This window comes from Trachemys scripta, chromosome 5 (assembly GCF_013100865.1).
Source record: "Trachemys scripta elegans isolate TJP31775 chromosome 5, CAS_Tse_1.0, whole genome shotgun sequence".
Taxonomy (NCBI): Eukaryota; Metazoa; Chordata; order Testudines; family Emydidae; genus Trachemys; species Trachemys scripta.
This window is the reverse complement of record NC_048302.1, coordinates 124,850,063-124,870,453: the sequence shown is the minus strand read 5'-3', so window position 1 is coordinate 124,870,453 and position 20,391 is coordinate 124,850,063.

The window sequence follows — 20,391 nt, the reverse complement described above, 5'->3', positions numbered from 1 at the left end:
CTGCTTTTGAAGTATATGCATTGAAGAGTCTGTTTATTCACTATTTGACAACATAGTGCATGCCTTTAAAACTGGTTATGATTTCACATAAATAAAAAACATGGCTATGGCCAAATATGGGGGGAAATTTTCAAAAGCAGATAGAGTATTTTTAAAAACAGCTGCTTGGAGCTTTAAAACTACTCAGTTACCCCTTAGCAAAAGTTAAAGAAAAGAAACTGGCTGAAAGGTGTTGCCTCATGGACTCACCATAAGTAATAGTAACATTAAAAAAATCAGTATCTCTTTTCAATTTAACCAAACATCAAATACCTAAATCAGAGGTTAGTACTTGTGAACAGCCCTTGAAAATTCAAAAGACATAAAATTATCCTCTTCAGAAAACAAAGAATAATAATAGACCCATGCACTTGACCATGGTTTTTTTTAGAAGCATCATTTAATTCTATGGTGTCCTTGGTAAAGTTAGCAGTCCTCTATGCAGTCCTAAATTTGATCTAGCAGGAGCATAGATAAGATGATCCAATGTGTCTTTTCCTCTCTCTAAATACAATAATTATTATGTGAATATAATATTGATATATACACATACACAGACTTTATTTTGTAAAGGAACTAATGTTTGGCCAATTTTTCAAGAGCACATATCAGTAATATCCCAAACATACCAAACTGAGAGCTGAAGTGGGTAGTGACTGAAAGATAAGGCATTCAGAGCATGTAAAATTAACTAAACAAAAACGTTATGTATGACTCTAAGTAATGTTATTCTTTTTTCCTAACCCTTAAATAGAGTTACTAAATGATACTTCCAAATTTAGTTATGATATTTACAAATGGACTAAAGTGCACAATTACAGAGGGACACTGGCTAGGAATAAGGGGAGAAGCACATAATTTAAATTCATATTGGTGCCAGCACAGAGCAAATTAACTCAGTGTTCAAAGTTTATTACTGGGGTATTTTTGGTCAAGGGGAATTCTCTTCTTTCCCTACGAGACAAGTCCAGAGAAAGCGTATTTTAATAACATCCTCCAATTCTGCCATTCAAGACTTCAGTAAGCAGTCAGGACAAGTCGTCCTTTCTTTTTAAAATGCTAGGAAATAAATATGTAGCTGAGTTTTGCTGGGAAAGTGATTTTCAAGATAGTTTGTATGGACTTCTCAGTTTTTAAAAACAATTTAAAAAAAGAATTAGTAGGTGTGCCCTGAAATATATGGTTCTTACTAGAGGTCACTTAGAATCAACAGCACTGACCCCTTAACAAAAGCATCTTAAGGTATGAAAAAGTTAATCATGGGATTGTCAGTTTTTATAACTAAAATCAGGAGGAGCATTTTCTAAAGATTGTCATTCTGGAGTCAGTTGTCTTATTATTCTCAAAAGAGTTCTCTCATCCTGGGAGCTTTCCAACATCTAAGTACTTTGCTGTATAGTATCTGTCACATTGCATCCATCCCCCTGGCTTAGCAAGATTTTGATTGGGAAAAAAAAAAAAACAGCAAGGAAGTATTGTAGATATTGCTAGATTCCATAGGGTCTGATTCTCAGTTACACTAAGGATGCGTCTACACTGCAATTGAGAGGTGCATTTGCACCTCTCGTGGGCATACCCAGCATGGGTGGTGGTTTGGGCTAGCTGTCCAAGTACAACCTGCATACTTGAGCGTAACCTATGCCCATGCTGTCACAGCTACCCTGCTATTTTTAGTGAGCTAGTTCCATCAAAGCTACACGTGCTGCCCTCACTCTTCCTGACTGCAGTTTAGTGTGTTTAGAATCGCATCATTTCTGTGAAGAAGCATATAGAATTCAAGCCAAACAAACAAGTGAGAATCAATAAGGTCAATCTGCAGGCCTGTGAGTACTTTTTATGTCTCGGTCTTTGCTTGGGAGGAAAATTCCCTACCAAATGACCTTTGGGCTCCAAAGCAGCATAGTTAGCTTAACTTTTCATGTTATGGTGCTAGTATTTACGGGCTAAAACAGAGCATTCACAAACCGAATGCCTGGGTTCTTTTCCAAAGGCAGTATGGGCCCTTGGGAAAGTCACTTAGGCCAAAATATTAAATCTCAGGAGTCTAATGCTAGGGCCCTAAATCCATATTTTGGGGATTAAATAAGGGTCCTGCATTTTTCAGAGATGCCACATCTCCCAGTGAAGCAACTGATTGTCTCTTTGATAAACTCTGCTGGAGTTGTGGATGCTCAGAATCTCTAAAAATAAAGAACCCTTATTTAGGTGTCTGACTTTAGACCCCCAATGGCTTACTTTCTCTGTCCCTCTATTTGTATCTATAAAATGGAAATAAAATTTTAAAACTAAGTGAGATGAATATACTATATAAGAGATTAATTAGGGATCTAAACCTGAAAAAAAGGGGTGGGAGATTAAAACTTTTAAGTCTGCCCTGTAGCGACACTTGAGGGGGGAAATGTATAAGAGAAGGGGAAAAGCTAATGTGTCTTTAAAAATAAGTTATCTAATTAGGGACGACAAACACTAAAATTTCTTAATCATAATTGTATAATTATTGCAGAATTAAGGTTGTCTGGGTGCCTTAAATGAAATTCTGACCACATGGAAATCAATGAGAGTTTTGCCATTCAGTAGGGTCAGGATTTCACCCATACATACTTTAACATGTTTGGATATTTTTTTTTTTAAATGCAAACTTAACTGTGAATATCCTGGGTTTGTAATACTCAGTTTGGGTAGAGTTACAACATTCCTTTAATTTCTTTAACCTGAAATTACTGATATGGCCTCTAAAAATTAACTCAATTTTAAAGTGTTTTTTTTCTTTTGGATATGTGTGTAAATTGCTTGATCCTGAGCTCTTAGAAACTTGTTGATTAAATGTAATCCATGTCATTTGCATAGTATGTGGGAAACATTGCTGCCTGGTTATCAGCTATCGGTCTCCTGTTTCCAGGCTTGTTTTTGTCACTATAGTTCCTATATTTAGAGTTGCATGTTTTTTTTCTTTCAACAGTTCTCTATAGATCTCATTTTGCAGATTGTTTTCACCAAGATCATGAATAACTAGGTATATGATAGTCTGTTTTATAACCGGTAATCAGAACTGAAAATCATAATGATGTTGTTTGCACTATTATAGTTTAAGATTGCATCAGTCTTTCCATTTTAAGACTCTGCTTTTAAGGACTGATACCTTGGACACTGGTTTTACATTGGTGCCAAATATTTTTGCAAATTTTCAACAAGAAAGAATGTTTAATTTTTAAAGTTGAAACAGTTCCATGATCTCAGGAAAAAAAACCTCTCTCCTGTAACAAAAAAATGTCCTGATTTTACACCTCTTACTGCACTAATCATACTTTAGCCAAGGAAGGTTAGATGGGATTCCTTTCAAAGCCCTGTAGTGCTGGTCCTATGGGAGATGAAAGGATTAACTAGAGAGTGACTGAAAGTACTTCCTTTTCATGGGAGCATAATGTGTTGCCTCCGAATAGCTCCAAGGTTTTTCCTGCCCTGAGGAACAAAAGAATCAAACCTCAGTCTTTCATGTTGAAGAGCATTAATGATAGGACCACTGTCTCACATACACTGTCATCTGAAATGTTCTAGACCTTGGGCCGGATTCATACCAGGGTCGTCTTCTAGCAGAGCTTCTGGCAGAAGACCCCAGTAGCAGGAAACCCTCCAGGAGAGGGTGTAGAGTGACCAGATAGCAAGTGTAAAAAATCAGGACAGGGGATGGGGGTCATAGGTGCATATATAAGAAAAAGCCCCCCAAAATCAGGACTGTCCCTATAAAATCGGGACATCTGGTTACCCTACATGGGTGAAATGCAGCAACAACTCCAATCTGCTGGGGCTGGAGTGCTAAAGGGATGGCAAGGCCTGAAAAGAAAACCTGGTAGGGTGTCTAAGAGATGTTGAGAGGTAGCCCTGCATCAGCACATCTTCCACTTGTGGGACATCTATGCAACCTAGATTGTAACTCAAAGTTGCCCTCCCAGCAAACCATTAACCAGAAAATGTTGGAAGCAGCACTGCCTGCCTTCTCCTGTTCCTTCTATGCCTTTAGCAGAATAGATCCACAGTATAATTTCACTAAAAGTAAGCCCCCCAAACTCCCAAGCCTTGTGTCATTTGCCTAGTAGGCTTATTTAAATTCAGCCCATAAGAAGCAAGGCCACAAACAAAGACCAGCTTCTGTCCTTTCAACTAACCCTCTCCCTCTGCAATGCTGCTGATAGTGATGATCTCACCACTTAGTCTTCAGCTATTCTTGACCTTTCAGATGTTTGCTGTGCTTTACGCCATTCTAACTAGTTTAAAGCAGGGGTCCCCAACGTGGCGCCCGCCGGGGCGTCTAAGTGCGCCCGCCTACTGGCCGGCGGATGAGCATCCGCCGAAATGCCGCCGAGAAGCAGCAGCATCCAGAGGCGTCGCCACCGATTTTCGGCAGCATTTCGGCGGCGACGCCTATTGACATTGCCGCTTGCCAGCAGCATTTTGGCGGATGCTCGTCCCCCGCCACGGTCCTCCGTGGCTCATCATCTGGCACCCGCCAGACGAAAAAGGTTGTGGACCACTGGTTTAAAGTATCCAAAAGTTAAAATGGTTGGTAGGGCACCAGCCTGAGGCTCGGGAGGCATAGTTTCAATTTCCTGCTCCACCCCAGACTTCCTGTAAAATGAGGACAATAGCACTGTCCTACCTCAGCAGGTCATTGTGAGGATTAAATACATTACATTCTGAGGCTCTCAAATAATGCAGTAACAGGGGCCATATAAGTGTGATAGATATAAATCTCATCTGAAGCTTCATCCAAACTGCATGAGCCGCTTGGGTTGGAAAATTAGGCAGAAACCTTGTGAGAATAGACTTTCTCCTGAGATTTCCAGCATTTTTACTTCTGGTACCAGATGGAAATACAAGACAGACTCTTGATATTTCAGCACTTCCAATTCTGGTCCCGCCTGGACAGGGAGTATGACAGTTCTTGCTTTTTTCCAATCAATGTGACCATCTCTCCTCACCACTTTAATGAAATACTTGGTTTATAAAGCCCACATGATTTTTATAAAGGAAGTAATGATGCTGCTATGTAACACGTGAGTTTGCCCACGGAGAGAGCCATATCCGGATGTCAATTTTTATGCACATTCCCACTGAATGCAATGACAGTAAAAGCACAAATCAGTCAGTAGCAGAATACTGCATAACCTTCTATGGATTTTCTCCAACTCTCTGTGTAGCATGACTGAAGTTAACATATAGGGAACATCTACTGCGTTTGAACTAGATACCTTAGAACTAGGTTCTTTAGAAATGCAGACACACAGAATGGGAATGGGAGTTGCAAGTAGTTTATAGCCCTACAGCTGTAACACTGCTTAGTGTAACTGATCAGTTAGAGCACTAATAAAGATGACAGATAGATGCAGATGCAGTGGGCCAGATGCACCAGAACAATACTGTATTTTTGCTATATTTGTTTGGTTTGTGAAAATCTGGGGCCTGATTCTCCTCTCTCTAAGTTTTACAGTGATGAGATTGTCAAATGGGGCAGATCCTCAGGTATAAGCCAGTCACTTTGCACTGCTCCAGGGGTGCACCTCAACCCTAAAGCCAGCAGATACAGCCCCTTCAGATTTGTCTTGTGTAGGTGGGTCCTCAGGCAGCTTAGAGCTGCCATAACAGTTCGTGTACCGCACTTCTCCCTGTCCTCTGTAACAGGTTCTTGGGTTTCTTAGTAGCTAGCACAGGTGGTAGCAGCCTCGTGTGTTTGCTTCATCCTACACCAGCAATGCAGGGCACTAGAGACAGTGTTGACACGCGCGAGATTGATGTGAGTGATTTAGGTGATGAACTGAAAGCCCTTTCAAGATACATTTCAGCAGGATCAATTCCAAAGGCTGTTCTGGAATATATGTGCACAAATAAGATGACCACCCTCTTTCCAAATGCTTTTGTTGCTCTGCGCATACTTCTAACACTTCCTGTAACAGCTGCCAGTGGAGAACCTAGCTTCTCCAAGCTGAAGTTAATAAAAACACATCTACGCTCCACAATGACAAAGGCGAGGCTGGTCAGCCTTGCAACCATCAGAATAGAGCATAAGCTGGCCCAGACTGTGGACCTCCAGGAAGCAGTTCAAATCTTTGGAACCAAAAAGGCCTGGAAAGCACCACTTTGATTATTCAAACAGATAAAAATGCCAGTGTTTACTATGCAGACAAGAAAAGTTAAATTTGCTGTTTAGGCGTTTGAAAGTTAGAAGTGTTACTTAACAACTTAAAATGCCTTGTTCAAAAATTTTAGTTCTCCTTTATTGGGGTAGGTAGCAGAGCAATACCATCAGAGGAGAAGAACAGGACAAAGGCAGAATTGAGACCTTTCAAAGTTTTGGCCCAAGCGAGGGAGCATGGGGACGTCATTTGAGCTCCCTGCCTCAGTTACCAAAATGTTGTGGGCCGGCCCTGAATACCAGCCACACAGGAGATGACTCCACACCCTATGAATCACAGAAAGGGTCTCTGGCCCCACAGTTGAAGTAGGCTGGGGGTCAGGCCAGAAGATCCACAGAATCACTTTGGCAGTGCTCCAGTAAACTCCTGACCCCATGCAACTGGTGCAGAGGCACTGTGGCCACTCTTCCAGCTCCTAGACTGGAGTAGCTACTCTAAGGGGCTATGCAGCAGCCCTGCACTCTAATTCTGGGTTGGACTTGGCTAGCTGCACTGCTCTCCGTGTGAATAGATCGTGAGCACCAGGGCTGTATGCAGATGGTGTTGATTTCACCCTAAAATAAAGAATACTCGCCTGAGTAAAGCTTTGCAGAGGAAGGCCCTTAATAAGATCTTTTTTTTTCTTTGCAAACTTTACATGTGAAACCGTTGGGAAGGTGACCCAATCTAAGCAGAGAGCTCCGAAACATTTGGGGATAGATTCTGTACTTCTCCTGTAGTTTATTGGTAGGGTTACCATACGTCCTCTTTTTCCCGGACATGTCCGGCTTTTCAGCAGTCAAACCCCCGTCCGGGGGGAATTGCTGAAAAGCCACACATGTCCGGGAAAATGGCCAGCACTTCCTCTCCCCCTGTGGCTCTGCTCCACTCCTCCTCTCTCAGATTTACAGAGCCAAGCTGCCCGAGCAAGCGCTACTGGCTTCGGGCAGCCTCCGGACCCCGAGCCCCCAGCCAGGCACTTCTCCTACCCGGCTCCAGCTGAGCTGCTCCCACGGTGCACGGTCCGGAGGCAGGGGGGGAGGCTGCCTGAAGCCGGTAACGCTGGCTCCTGCAGCTCTGCTCTGTAAGTCTGAGGGGGCGGAGCCGAGCAGCTCAGTTGGAGCTGGGGAAGGGACGTGTCCAGCCAGCTCTGGGTCCTGAGGTAGGGGAGGGCTGCCTGAAGCCAGCAGCTCGGCTCTTACAGTCTGAGCTGGCAGGAGCAGCTCAGCTGGAGCCCAGGTAGGAGAAGTGCCTGAAGCCGGTAGCACTAGGGCAGCTTGGCTCTTAAACAGAGCCGAAGAGTCAGGGAGCAGCAGCAGTCGCCAGAGCCTGCTCTAAGGTAAGCCAGGGATGCCAGCAAAGCTGGGAGTACCATGCGCCGCTGATTGCACAGGTGGGGGGCAGCGCTGGGGGAGCTGCTCCGGGGAGTCGCCAAAAAGCACTGACTGTGGTGGGGGAGGAGGGGAGGGCAGTGTGAAAAAGGCAGGAGTGTGCAGAGGGATCAGAGCTCTGGCTGCGATGGGCATCGGGCTGCCTTGCCTGCAAGTGGATCAGAGCTCCTGGGGCTGGGGTGTGCTGTATGGCACTCAGCTCCCCATTTGTGATGAGACACAGCAGTGTGGTGGATCACTGCGAAATACCTGCCCAATCAGAGCTGTGGGGGCAGGACTTGCAGGGGCTGGCTCCGACAGCTCCCATTGGAGCTTTTCCCAGCCAATGGGAGCCACTGAGCTTGCCTTGTGGCGGGCCCAGCACGTGGAGACCCTGGCTGCCCCTGGTCCTAGGAGCAAACACAATGCCAAAACTAGGGTTACCATACGTCCGGATTTTCCCGGACATGTCCGGCTTTTGGGGGCTCAAATCCCCGTCCGGGGGAAATCCCCCAAAGCCGGGCATGTCCGGGAAAATCGGGAGGCTCGGCCGGGGCCTCTTTGTGCGGGGCCGGGGGCATGGTGCCAGGCCGGGCCAGGGTCGCAGTGCCGGGCCGGTCCGGGCCCGCGGGGCCGGGGAGCCGGGCCCGGGTCGGGGAGCTGGGAGCCGGCCCGGGCCGGGGTCGGGGAGCCGGCCCGCGGGGCTGGGAGCCGGGCCGGGCCCGCGGGGCTGGGAGCCGGGGGGTGGTCGGCCAGGGCCCGAGCCGACCCAGGCTGGAGCTGCCGGGGGCCAGCCTGGGCCGCGCCTCCCCCCTCACCTTCTTCAGGCTTCAAGCAGGGGAGGGGGCGGAGACTTTGGGAGGGGGCGGAGGTGGGGCGGGGGGTGGGCGGGGCTGGGGGCGGGGCCGGGGCCCCCGGGAGTGTCCTCCATTAGGAGGCACAAAATATGGTAACCCTATTATTGGTGAATTAATTCTAATATATTCAAATTACATCATGAAGTGTAATGTAAAAATATTTCACAAAGGGTATCTTAACAGGGAGTGAAAATCTGATGAACAGTAGTAATTCAGAGAAGGAACCCTCGGTCTATCTCCTGTTTATTTGGAAACATTCTTGCCTTAAAAACCCATAAATATATTAGTGTTTTTATGGCTCAAAATCTTTATTGTGAAGATTTTTATTATTCTCTTACAATAAACGTAGATTTACAAATGTTTTAAGCTAAAATGGATCATTTACTACCAACGGTGCTTCAGGCACATCATTGATTAATCCAAGTGTGATAAAACAACCTTGTTTTTATTATTCTCTTAAAGTCTGAGTAAAATCTGCCTACTTGGAAACAATGAAGCAATATCTTGGTCCAGAGCTATTGGAGTATGAATTATTCAAGTCTAGTTTTTTTCTTTTACATTCATGAATCCCCAGAATGCTTTTATAAAATATATTAGTGCGAGCCGTGTTTTTAATTATTAAAGACAAAACAAATCAGAAAGCGCTGTATATGTGAAGGGGGTCAATGTTTTATTTGTATTCATTTTAGAAGAAGTATGAATCTCCTTTGAAGTAAGTTATTCAATATTTGCAGTATATTTTAAAGTTGTGGTCCACTGAGAAAGAGTACAGTTTTCATAGCAATGTTCCTCATTTCAAATCAGTTTTGCAACTAACCTCTTCTTACATCCTGTTAGACTGGAAATACCCAAGATATCCCCATTCAAGAGCAGCACTGGCAACTTACCAGAAGCCTGTGGGCCACAACTCATTTTGAATAAATGCAGCCAACTGCCAGAGTAGAAATCTTATGTGCATGTGTTCTCCAGAACAAGGTTCTCGCAGCTAAATTAAGTTAAATGCTTAACTTGATTGCACAGACATTTGTGAACAGCTCCATAGCCTTAACTGCTGCAAAATGGCATAGGAATGCACTAGAGGTACTTTGTAGAACAGGTCAAAAAAAGCAAACACACACAACAATCAATCTACTCCTGGATCCTATTATTTGTACTTAATGCCTTCTCCAGCAATACCTATACAGCTTAGTGGTGCTTTCGATCAACCCCAGGGATTGAACTGAGAAAACATGGTTCAGGGGCTAGAGCACTGGAAATTCAGAAAACCTGGCTTCTATTTCTGGCTCTGCCACTGAACTGCTGTGGGACCTCAGGCAAATCACTGCATCTATTGTACCTCTGTCTCTTTTCCACCCTCCTGTCTATTTAGATTGTAAATTTCTTCAGGGCAGACAACATTTCTTACTATGTGATTGTTCTAGGCACTATGCAATCAGACCTCAGTCTTGGGTGGGATTCTACTGTAATGATAACAAAGACAGATTTTTGAAAAATTCATCATCTTCTGCTCGTAACCATTTCACTTCTTGCCTTTTTGCTCCTTAAAGTATGCTTGTTTTCCTTACCCATAATTTAGTCAGGATGCTACTGCATGCATGGGGCTATGATCATAAGCATACATAACATCAGTTAAAATACACCACCTTTTCTGTAATAAAGGGAAAGAACATAACAGGAGTTAATACTTACCAGATGGAGGGCAGGGAGCTGCAGCACGCAGCAGCCAGTCACAAAATGGCTGCAGTTTCTTGGTTCTGCTCATTTTAAAGGGGCAGCCCCAGAAAGACATGCTGGAGAAAAGGATCCTGTAAAAAGACAACTAACTGAGAAGAGGTAGATCCAGATCCACAAGGGGATTCGGTATTGCTGCACCTAACTTTTAGGTGCCCTGAAAATCACGGGACTCCACAAACCCTGGGTCTGGCGCTTAGGCTCCCTATACAATACATGGAGAGAGATACCTATCTGAGAATGGGATGCACAAAAGCCAGAAAACTAGGTGAGCAGTCACCTACGCTCATCAATAGGAGCCACCACCAAAGAGGGGTGTGTCTTAAGGATTGCCAACCCTCTTGGTTTCGCTGGGAGTCTCCCCGAATTGGGCATTATCTCCTGGAGGCTACTGAAGCCAAACTGGGAGATTTTAGGCTGCTAAAGTCCAGCGGCACAGCAGGTCTAAGGCAGGTTCCCTGCCTGCACTGGCCTGCTCCTGAAAGCGGCCGCCACACCCTGGGGGGCCAGGGGTCTCCCTGCCTCGAGCACTGACTCCCCAGTTCCTATTGGCCAGGAACTGCGGCCAATGGGAGCTGCGGGGACAGTGCCTGCAGGCAGGGGCAGTGCGCAGAGACTCCTGTCCCCCCCTGGGGGGGCCACAGGTGAAAGTGTGAGAGTGGGGGAAAGCGAGCAACGGAGGGAAGGGGGATGGAGGGAGGGGCGGAGCCTCAGAAAAGGGGCAGGGCTTCAGGGAAGGAACGGGGCAGGAGGCGGAGCAAGGGTGTTTGGGTTTGTGTGATTAGACAGTTGGCAACCCTAGCCTAAGCCCCTTCTCTCTCTCAGAGTTAGGCCAAGTCTACACTAAAAAGTTAGGATGAGCCAGCTACGTCACTCAGAGGTATGAAAAATCCACCCTCCTCAGTGATGTAGTTAAACTGACCTAACCCCCCAGTTTAGACACTGCTTGGTCAACAGAAGAATTCTTCTTCACCACTCGGGGAGGTGGATTAACTACAGTGACAGGAGGACCCCTCCCATCGCTGTAGTGGGAGTCTACACTGAAGTGCTACAATGGTGCCGCTGTAGTGTTTTAAGTGTAGACATAGCCTTCGTCTCACCTAAGTCTAGCCTGCACCTATCTCTACTTGCAATCCCCAGCTGGGAACTCGCTCCTGTAGGCAGGTACCTAAGCTGTTCTTGCAAGAATGCTAACACTAACATGGCACAAAACAGAGATGAGTCTCTCCAGTTGCATCTCCATGAATGTGGAAATAAGCTTGGTTTTGAAGTGCCCCTGTAACAGATAGGGCAATTTTTTTTACCTTAAACGTAATTCAGCTAGGTTTTTCAAGGATAAGTATCTTTGGGGTCTATTGTTCTAAATGCGAAGTTTATGTATTATTGTGGGCCGAGATTGTATATAACCTGGCTGGATGGATATGTGATGTAAGGTCTGGACGATTAAAGGACATTGTGCTTGGGCAAGGCCATGATGTGGACTTTATGAAGTGCTAAATGTTCATATCTTGTTATATTGTAATAGTTTGTGAAGTTATTCTTATATTTAGGTATCCAGTGACTTAAATATATTACAGAGATCAAAATGCAGTAGAGGATATGAAAGGAACTACCAGAGGAAAAAAACAACCAGTTGTGTATTTACAGGTATGCTCCAACACAAAGTAACATCCAGGGGTCTGAAGATCATTTTCAAGTGCTTTTGATGGGATCTGGTATATGATGTAAATTCAGTTTTCCTATTGGACTATCTAAACTTTGTATACTAGGACAAAGACAAAGGCAAAACAAAGCCACAACCTTTATGAGCATTCCCTAGTAGCTTGGGGTTAGAATGTGTCTTCCTCTCCTTTGAGCAGCCTTAAGACAAGGACTTTTCCAGAGCATGGAAGTGGAACAACCATAGCTCTGAGCCATTATGTGACCTTGCAACCCTAGCCCCTTCCCCGAGCCCTTTGACTGGAGCAACAGAGTTATGTGTAGCGAAGATCCAAAGTGGAGCCAAGGTCAAGAAGTGGGACAGAGCAGAGGACAAGCTCCTCTCTGAATTATCATCCCTGGATGACCTAATGGGCATCCAGCCTTCCATAATAAGCTACAGGGTATGAGTCAGACTCTGGCTATTGGGAGGGAGGAGGAAACATTACCTGGGAGCAGGATATCCTATTGCAGAGTTCATTCCTTTGCTCCAATAGAAATGGCCACTCCTGAAGACAGGACACTGGACTAGATGGACTATTTGTCTGATCCAGTCCAGCAATTCCTATTTTCCGATCTGGCAGTCATGCTCAGAGGCCACATCGAACTACACGGTGGGGGGAGGAAGCCCACCTCCTATCTAACATTTAGCTCAGTGGTTGGCTCTCATCAGGATGTCAAAGGCCTCCCCCTTCTGCCTGATAAGAACAATAGACTTGAACAGGGCTCTATCACCTCTTAGGGGAGTGCTCTAACTACTGGGATATGCAGGGGTGGAGCTTCTTCAGTCTCTCCCACTAGAGTTGTTCCACTTTAATTAAATATTAAGAGAGAGTAAATGAGAACTCTATAGCGCAGTGGCTAGGTTCCTCACCTGAGAGGTAGCAGATCCCTGTTCAGATCCCTTCACCTTATCAAGCAAAGGGGGGACCTGAACCAAATCCCAGGTGAGTGCTCTAACCAGTGGGCTAAAGGTTATAAGAGAGGTCCTCTTCCTCTATTCTCTCCTCTTCTGCCTCCAACTATTTTGTGTGGATGTAAGTGCCTCTGAGCACAGGCCTCAGGCCCCACCCCCCTGTTAGGAGGAGCAGCACTCCATTCGTGGATCACTAAGCAGAGACTGGCACCTCCCTGTAGCCCAGATATCGGTGCGATCTCCAAGAGAGGGGCAGGGCTAAGGACACACCCCTCTTCTTAGCATCTCCCAGTGGTGAGCTTAGACAGCTTCCCTCCTAGCATGCTGCTTTGTGGATCCCATTCTTAAGCACCTCTCTCTCCTCATTCCTTGTACAGACAGCCTGGGCACTTAACTCAGGCTTTGTGAATCACGGTGTTGTTCCTGTGATTTTCTAGGCACCTAAAAGTTAGGCGGTCTGACGCGGAGCATCGCAATGCCAAGTCCCTTTGTGAATCCAGGCCTACCTGTCAAGAGTTATTTTAATGTTCTGTTCCAATTATTTTATTCCTTTTAGCCCAAATAATCATTTTCTCTGATGGGGAGTCATGCATTACAGTTTGTGAATATATTATTATTAAACACCAGTAAAAAGATTGAATGTTGTCTGCTTTTAAGGTATTTATTTAACAGGAGCAGGAGACAGATACACGATCAGTGAGTACCATCCATACCCATCACCACGGTATGGGAGTGCTATTATCCTATGAGAATGTTCTCGTCACTTGTCTCTCTCCTGACTACTAATTCTCCTGACCTTACTCACATTTAGTACTCAGGAAGGAACCCTGTTGAGTAAGTGTGATGGGGTGGACTAGGCCCAAAGGCCCACTGCTGGAGGCCTCGGTGTTCTGCCATACTCATCCCAGGAAAGGAGCAGTGGAGAGGTCCTGCAAGCAGGCTAGAGTGGCTGGAGGGGGAAGCAGGCAATCAGGGCCCAGGACGGCCATACAAAAGGAGCTGCAGAACAGACCAGCAGTTAGTAGCTGCTTGGAGCTGGAGAAGGAAGGACTGTGTGCTTAGCTGGAAAAGCAGCAGGATCGCGGACAGCTAACTGGGGGCAGAGACAGGGACAGGGACATGGACTAAGGGAGCATTGAGGGAGCTCCTGACTGGCTGTGGGGACTGAGTAGGGATTGAGCCTGGGGAGGGCTGAAGGAAAATAGTGTCTCCAGGGAGGAAGCCCTGGAGATATGGCCCCATACCAGAGCTGGACTGGTTTATAGATTGTGGACACACCCAACCAGAGGGGGCTTTCGTGAGAGGTGGGTGCTGACCCTGTTGCAGTAAGGGTGTCAGAATCAGGCCCCTAAGAGATTATTGTCGTAGGATAATGGCACTCAGATAGCACATAAAAAGCTTAACCTCTATGTGGGCCTTATAAAAAGATATCAAAACTTGGCATCCTGTCATTGACTTCAATGGGTGCATTTTCTGAGTCTGAATGATTGTGCATCAAATTCCACAGTCCTTAACTGAGCACAACTCCCATTAAATTCAAGGGAGTGTTGCTTGATTAAGACAAGGAAAAATTTACTCTTAAGGAGTAAATCTTAAGCAAGTCCAGCCTTCTAATAAGGCAGAATATTCCCTAATACCAGCTTCATTTGTGGAAAATATCAATTATTTTGTACCATACCTTAAAAATAATCCATAGTGCTCTTGACTTACACTGAAACTAGTAAGGGAAACCTCCATTTGTTCATTTTATCAGGGCTTGGGTAGCCTACCTGTATAAAAAGCAGGTGGCTAATTAAACAAAAAAAACAACCCTAAGCCCAGCATGGAATTTCCTCCCATTTATTTATTGATTAAACCATCTCATCTCACTTCAAGGAAGGAAGACAATTGACCATTCAGGTCCATCTCTTGAATAATCCCTTCACATTTAGCTTTTCAAATTACTAGCACTTTAAACTGTAGGCTTGAACGGTCTCATGCAAAAATTTGGCAGCTGTTGGGTTGCAAAGATTATAACTACAGGAAAGTTATTCCAGCAAGAATTTTTTTTAATTGAAAAGTGATTTAAATATAGCATTATGGTCTGGGGATATATAATCTTTCCAGCTACCAAATCTATGAGCTAACATGACTGACTTTATCAAGTTTAAATCAGTATGAAATTGATTAAATGACCTGGCAAATTTTGTTGCTCAGCTTGGGAGAAGAAAAGCCCAGTGCAATGTTTCAACAGCTGTTTCATTGCTTGCCCATTACTTAACAAATAACTACAGCTGTTTGTATGGTTAGGCAAGATACAGATATTGTTTTAAGTTATGATTATAACTGGTAAATAGGTTTTGACTAAGGGTATGAAAGCAGCAACATTATTTTGTGTTTAAATGTTTTTTGATTGGGACAAACAGTCAGTTATCTAGCCAATGAACCATGAATAACTTGCCTGTGTACCATACGGTTAACAGCTGAAAGACAGATGTTATAAAAATATACTGTGAGAGAAGCACAGTAGTGAATTGACTAGGTGACCAGATGCCAAGAATTCCAGGGTTCTGATCCTAACACCAACTTTCTAGTGTTCTTGGGCAAGGTACTTAGTCTATGATTTTCAGAGGTGCTGAGCACCCACAATTACAACTGACTTCAGGCACACAGTTGACAGCTCAGTAACGCTCCTTAACTTCTCTGCTTGTTTCCCTGTCTATACAAGGGGAGAGGAGTTACCAATAGTAAATCTTCGCAAAAACCCCCATGAGTAATTAATGAATTAGTATATTCAGCTGGTTCTGCTAGTTTTGATACTATAGTCTAACCATACTACTATAAAACCTCTACAAGCCCCAATTTTCAGAGGTTTATAACTCAAATTAATATACTAATGCCAATGTATTTAAAATTCTCATGAATTGTTCTGATGAGAGGTACTGAATCTCCTAACTAAACAATCTGTGCAAGGCCAAACTTTCAAATACTGATGCCAAAGTTGTGGTCACAAGCACTAAATAGGTAGTTGCTCATGCAGTTACCCATTTCACAGACAAGGGCAGCTCCCAGACTGCAGCACTGGGCAGCACAGTATGGGGAGGAGTTGTGCAGCTGTCAGTGGTGAAAGAACAGGTTAAGGACTATTCAGAAAGGCTGGACATGCACAAGTCCATGGGGCCTGATGCAAGGCATCCAAGGGTGCTGAGGGAGTTGGCTGATGTGATTGCAGAGCCATTGGCCATTAGCTTTGAAAACTCATGGCCATTGGGGGAGGTCCCGCATGATTGGAAAAAGGCAAATATAGTGCCCCTCTTTAAAAAAGGTGTCATAACTATAAAGGGAAGGGCAACTGCTCTCCTGGCTACAGTACTATAAAATCCCTCCTGGCCAGAGACTCCAAAATCCTTTTCCCTGTAAAGGGTTAAGAAGCTCAGGTAACCTGGCTGGCATCTGACCTAAAGGACCAATAAGGGGACAAGATACTTTCAAATCTTGGAGGGGGAGGGAGTGAAGGCTTTTGTTTGTGCTCTTTGTTTGGGAAGTTGTTCGCTCTTGGGACTGAGAGGGACCAGACATCAATCCAGGTTCTCCAAATCTTTCTGAACAAGTCTCTCATATTTCAAACTTGTAAGTAAACAGCCAGGCAAGGCGTGTTAGTTTATCTTTGTTTTCTCAACTTGTAAATGTACCTTTTGCTAGAGTGTTTATCTCTGTTTGCTGTACTTTGAACTTAAGGCTAGAGGGGGGTCCTCTGAGCTCTTTAAGTTTGATTACCCTGTAAAGTTATTTTCCCCATCCTGATTTTACAGAGAGGATTTTTACCTTTTTCTTTAATTAAAAGCCTTCTTTTTAAGAACCTGATTGATTTTTCCTTGTTTTTAGATCCAAGGGGGTTGGATCTTGATCCACCAGGAGTTGGTGAAGGTCTCTCAAGGCTACCCAGGGAAGGGAATTAGCTTTGGGATGGTGTCAGCGGACCAGATCTAAGCTGGTAGTTAAGCTTAGAAGTTTTCATGCAGACCCCCACATTTGTACCCTAAAGTTCAGAGTGGGGAAGCAGCCTTGACAAAAGGGAAGGAGGATAATCTGGGGAACTACAGACTGGTCAGCGTCACCTCAGTCCCTGGAAAAATCATGGAGCAGGTCCTCAAGGAATCCATTTTGAAGCACATGGAGGAGAGGAAGGTGAGGAAGAAACAGTCCTCATGGATTCACCAAGGTAAGTCATGCCTCACCAACCTGATTGCCTTCTATGATGAGATAACTGGCTCTGTGGATATGGGGAAAGTGGTGGACGTGACATACCTTGACTTTAGCAAAGCTTTTGATACGGTCTCCCACAGCATTCTTGCCAGCAAGTTAAAGTATGGATTGGATGAATGGACTATAAGGTGGATAGAAATCTGTCTAGATCATCGGGCTCAATGGGTAGTGATCAACAGCTCAATGTCTAGTTGGCAGCCAGTGTCAAGCGGAGTCCCCCGGGGTCGATTTTGTTCAACATCTTCATTAATGAACTGGATAATGGGATGGATTGCATCCTCAGCAAGTTCGCAGATGACACTAATCTGGGGGGAGAGGTAGATATGCTAGGGGGTAGAGATAGGGTCCAGAGTAACCTAGACAAATTGGAGGTTTGGGTTAAAAGAAATCTGATGAGGTTCAACAAGGACAAGTGCAGAGTCCTGCACTTAGGACAAAATAATCCCATGCACTGCTACAGGCTGGGGACTGACTAACTAAGTGGCAGTTCTGCAGAAAAGGATCTGGGGGTTACAGTGGACGAGAAGCTGGATATGAGTCAACAGTGTGCCCTTGTTGCCAAGAAGGCGAATAGCATATTGGGCTGCATTAGTAGGAGTATTGCCAGTAGATCGAGGGAAGTGATTATTCCCCTCTATTGGGCACTGGTGAGGCCACATCTGGAGTATTCGTCCAGTTTTGGGTCCCCCACTACAGAAAGGATGTGGACAAATTGGAGAGAGTCCAGTGGAGATCAACTAAAATGATTAGGGGGTTGGGGCACATGACTTACGAGGTGAGGCTGAGGGAGCTGGGCTTATTTAGTCTGCAGAAGAGAAGAGTGAGGAGAGATTTGATAGCAGCCTTCAACTACCTAAAGGGGTGTTCCAAAGAGGATAGAGCTAGGCTGTTCTCAGTGGTGGCAGATGACAGAACAAGGAGCAACTATCTCAAGTTTCAGTGTGGGAGGTCTAGGTTGGATATTAGGAAACACTATTTCACTAGGAGGGTGGTGAAGCACTGGAATGGATTACCTAGGGAGGTGGTGGAATCTCCATCCTTAGAAGTTTAAGGCCAGGCTTGGCAAAGCCTTGGCTGGGATGATTTAGTTAGGGTTGGTCCTGCTTTGAGCAGGGGGTTGGACTAGATGACTTCCTGAGGTCGCTTTCAACCTTAGTCTTCTGTGATTCTATGATTTCAGCACACAAAGGTTGTACATACACATTTTACAGGCTCAACCTATATTGCTCGCCATTAAAACATCAGCCTTTGCAACATTTACTACCCAGCAATTTATGAAAAGACAGAATTATCCCAATATGTAGAATAGGAAAGTGAACATTGGCAAATCTTTACTATTTAATGAATGAGTCACTGACTGACTGCACATTGGAAAATTAGGCCAATGTAGGGTAGAACTAGGAGGAAATATTTGTAATCAAATATGGGGGAAAATATGTTGAAAGCAAGGCTGCCCAGATGGGGGGGGGGCAAGTGGGGCAATTTGCCCCAGGCCCCGCAGGGGCCCCCATGAGAATATAGTATTCTCCAGTATTGCAACTTTTTTTTTAATGGAAGGGGCCCCCGAAATTGCTTTGCCTCAGGCCCCCTGAATCCTCTGGGCGGCCCTGGTTGAAGGGGAGCATGGGGGAGGGAGGGAGAGAATCAGATTTAAGATCTTTTCTCTCCTAAAATGCATTGTAAGAGATTTAAGAGACAAACAGTACATTAAGTTGGCTGACATTTTGAAAGCTGCAAACTCAGCACACTGCTTCAAGTTTCCTGCTGACCTTCGCACTTTTTTATTCTTTGAAACATGTCTATGATTCAGTGCAATAGATTTTAATATACAGACACCAGAGCAAAATGTTTCAGGGGGGAAAAAAAAACATTCATCAGTATGAATAACTGCTGCTCGCTAGTTCTAGAACACTCACTTTTCACATTATAATGAACAATCGCTTTCACTCTAGATTGCTACCGTCTATTCAGAATATTTATTTATAATAGGTGACGTCAGAGCCTACAAAGGGATTTTCCCCCCCATAAGAGAGTACCATTTTAGATTGAAATTTTGACTTACTGCACCAAAACAAAAGATAAGTTGGGTGGGGGAGATTTTTGATCACTTTAATGAGTTAAATGAAATTAAAAATTGAAAAAATATAACTTTTGGTTAGACCCTGTTGAGAGGGACATATCACATTCTGTAGAAAGCTCCCATTTTATTGTCTCTCAGTCTGGTTTGGGTCAGTCTCATTCACTGGGAATAAATAAACTAGTTCAGTGAGGAGGAAAACAATGCTACCTCCACTCTTACATAGACCTAGTTGTGTCTTTATTGAATTTTCCAGAGGGAGTCTCTTTTTGTGTGTGGAAGTTTTTTTAAATACACAAACATTTGTCAGCACATGCAAGGAGATGCTCTTTGGAGCAGGTAGTGTGTCTCCCCTCTGCATGTGTACAGCACCTAACGCTGTGGAGTCACAATCCTGACATGAGGCATCTAGGTGCTTCTACAGATTATTTATTTAATAATCAAAAGGAATGCACCTTTTGGTGATGTCAGCATTGGATAGAGAGAGATGCCAAACCAGAAACTCTTTATACAACCTCTTCCCAAATTTTGGTGGGGAGGGAGCTGTGATTCAGTAGCACCCCCTGTCTGAACTAGCTCTGTTCTTGGATTTTCAAAAACACAACTATCTAGAATTTCATAATTATAAAAACAAAAAAACCTACCAAGTAGCCAGTTCTATCCAGAGGTTTCATGCAGGATTTTATGTAGTATTGGTCCAGTCCTGCTCACGCGGCCATGCAATTGTTTTGACTTCCATGGACTTGCAAAGAGTATGAGAGCAGAACTGATCCCTAAGGTGGTAACTTGTAGTCATGTAAAATGGTTGGTGCCCAGTTCATTGCCAGCTCAAGCACCCATAACTAAGTGCTGAGGTTCGTCCTCTAGTTAGTTACAAAAAAACAAAAAAAACCCACCCCAGAATACACTGTTTAACCTGATGTGCATTCACACTCCATTACTGGATTCATTTCTTAAGGCAGATACTGACACTCAAAAACAGTGCAAGCATGTAATTGGAATAAGGAATTGATCCAAATGAGAGATGCAAGGCACTTCACAGCTGCCATCGTGCATAAATCATAGAATCACAGAACTGGAAGGGACCTCGAGAGGTCATCTAGTCCAGTCCCCTGCACTCAAGGCAGGACTAAGTATTATCTAGACCATCCCTGACAGGCGTTTGTCTAACCTGCTCTTAAAAATCTCCAATGATGGAGATTCCACAACCTCCCTAGGCAACTTATTCCAGCACTTAACCACCCTGACAGTTAGGAAGTTTTTCCTAATGTCCAACCTAAACCACCCTTGC